The sequence below is a fragment of the Neovison vison genome, chromosome 7 (assembly GCF_020171115.1).
Source record: "Neovison vison isolate M4711 chromosome 7, ASM_NN_V1, whole genome shotgun sequence".
Classification (NCBI taxonomy): domain Eukaryota; kingdom Metazoa; phylum Chordata; class Mammalia; order Carnivora; family Mustelidae; genus Neogale; species Neogale vison.
Window position 1 is genome coordinate 36,832,103 of NC_058097.1, and position 2,810 is coordinate 36,834,912.

Here is a 2,810-nt window from a genome sequence, read left to right on the forward strand (position 1 = left end):
GCTGCGTGCTGCCTCCTGCTGATGCATGGAGGTGCTGCTTAAGCACTGCTCAGCATCTTCAAAGAGATAAGTGCACTGTCACAGGCACACACATCATGTATTTTCAAGGCGGCTGTGTGCCTATGTGCACATGCATGACTTACTAGGCAAGCAGGGAAGAGCGTTTAGCCTGCCAGAAACAGATTCAGTGAGCATAAAGAAAGGTGACTTTTTGCACATGCGCTGATAGGGTTGGGCCCTATCCGAAACTTGGTAGGGCATGAAGGTAAAATGAACATGTGTTGGTGCTAGAGTGACCAGAAGTCAAATCCTGGTCCTGCTGTGTGACCCCTGACCAGATGAACAACCTCTCAGTCTCAGTTTCCTTGTTCTTTATGGACGAAGCTAACAAAAGCTGTTTCCTAAGTTATGGTGGAAATTAAATGATACAATCAGCATACAACATTTAGCTTTTTCATAGTGTTTCTTCAATACTATTAATGAAATATTTCAGTCATGGAGAACCATAACTAGGCTAAGAGATTTGATAGAGAAATGCAGTCAGTATATGTCAGAAGAGCAGAGCAGATCACCTTGGAGAAATACATCTTTGCTGGGTTTCATAATGATACATGCTCCCAAGAGCTTCCCAAGGTGGGAAAAGCAATGTTTCAACTCCCACAGGCTCTTACAAAGTTTCTTTCTATTAGCAATAATCGCGCCTCGGATAAACCTCATTGGCTATGATACTGCCACTGTCTGGAAGTAACATGTGCCATTTCCACTCACATTTCATTGGCCTAAGCAAGTCACATGCTACATCTGCCCCTCCCATTCTCCGAGATTCAGACCTGGCTGGGAGGTCCAGATGAGCCCATCCAAGGCTCAGAATTAGGAAGGGTAATAAGGATCTTAGAATGAAATTATGAATGAAATTATAGGAGAGAGGCATGATGAAGGGGTTGATTTCAGCACAGCTCATGGCTGATGCTGAAAACTCTTCCAGATCCCATCCCTCAAACAGTGGCTGTTTTTAAGAGATTATTGAGCTGGCAATACATATGATAGGAAGGTAGATTGTCTTTGGTTTCATGTTTTACTTTCTAAGCAGTACTACAGAAAGATTTTCTGTGCGCTATTATAAAAAGATGACTGTTGTAAAAAACTTCATTCAGTTTTCCCAGTGGCCTCTCTTCACTCTTGATTTTCTAATTAGTTCTCTTTCAAGTGCTTTTTCTGTTATCCTTGTGCTAGTTTTCTCTTCCATAGTTACTTAGCGTACCTCAGCCAGAGCCTCCCATAGCTAAGGGTTTGCATGGGATTTGAACAGCTCTCCCACATCACTTTCATCAGCATCATCAGATTTTGCTCCATTCTCAAGACCTGAATTTTACTTAGAACGGCTTATATTTTGTAGTCAGAGGTTTATGGCAGCCAATGAGGAGCAGGAAACTGAGTAGAGAAATGTTGACAAGGCAGAGAGGGTAGAGGTAGACCAATGTCAAAATAAAGAGAGATGTGCAGTGATGACTAATTTTATAAAAACCAGAATATCATCATATTATGGCTTTTCAAATGATAAATTATCAGATAACAGTGACTCCTCCCCTGACACCAAAGGAGACCTGTTCCTAATGGAACATGTAGAGTTTTAAGTCAATGTTTTCTCCAAACCCTATCTTTATATTTGTCCCTGAAGCAGATGAAGCTGGTCATATCAGTTTCATTATGAAGTACTTACATAATGCTTGGCACAATGTATGTGTTCAAACTTGCCATCATCTTCATGCTTGCCTTATCTGAATTCGGGAATGCAAAGTTGGTCTGAAGGGAGCCTGGTGAGAGTTTGCCGCAGCTGCACTGACCCAGCCCCATCCCCTAAATTAACCCTGCCTAGATCAAAGCCCCTTCCTTGTTTCCAGCTGGATCCTCTGCTCATCCAAGGGGCCCAGGAGGGCCCTGGCTCAGGAGCTTGCCATCTCATTTGTTTCTCTAATGTATGTCCCACTGGACACACATGTCAGTTCTGCAGCATAAGGACGTGCTTGCGCTTCATGCCTCCTGTCTGTTCTTTAGTTAGTAATTAAGTATGCACAGCTAAAGATGTGTTGCAGAAAGACATCATCTAAGCCCTGACAAAGAACCAAAATTATTCATATAATTTATCATCCCAGCCATCGTGAATGCTAACAAGAACACTCCTTGTTTAGAATTGTCAGGAAGTGTTTGCACCCATGTCCCGTCAGGAGCATTTCCTCTGCCAGACACCGCTGTTCATACCAAACACAAAAACTCTTGGGCTTTCTTCCTTTACAATCTCCTTGGCCCTCCAGAAACAAAATGCAATAAAACAAGGATTTATTCCCTCCCCCTTTTCTCTAATGAGCTTTCCAGGGGGCTTTGAGATTTTCTGTGATTTTCTGGCCTTTTTAAAAAATTTGTTTTGTTTGGGGTGTTTTTGAGTGGGGGGGTTGTTAACTTGTATGTTAAAGCCATTTATTTATTTATTTATTCTTTTATTTATTTATAAATATTTTATTTATTTATTTGACAGAGATCACAAGTAGGCAGAGAGGCAGGCAGAGAGAGAGGGGGAAGCAGCGTCTCTGCTGAGCAGAGAGTCTGATGGGGGCCTCAGTCTCAGAAGGCAGAAGCTTTAACCCACTGAACCACCTGAGTGCCCCTGTTAAAGCCTTCTAAAGATCTGCTGGCCCTTCCTCCCAGCATAAGACTCCAGGGTTAGATGCTTGGATTCAAGTTTCTTTTCTGCCCAGAATGAAACACCAAAGGAGTGTGGAAATAACTGGCCATTTGAGTTAGGCCCATGTAAG

The 2,810-nt window shown here is 42.5% G+C and overlaps 1 pseudogene; it reads right to left on the minus strand.

Moving 5' to 3' along the window:
- Positions 1-613: 613 nt before the first annotated feature.
- LOC122914751 lies at positions 614-746 on the minus strand (annotated as a pseudogene).
- Positions 747-2,810: the final 2,064 nt, after the last annotated feature.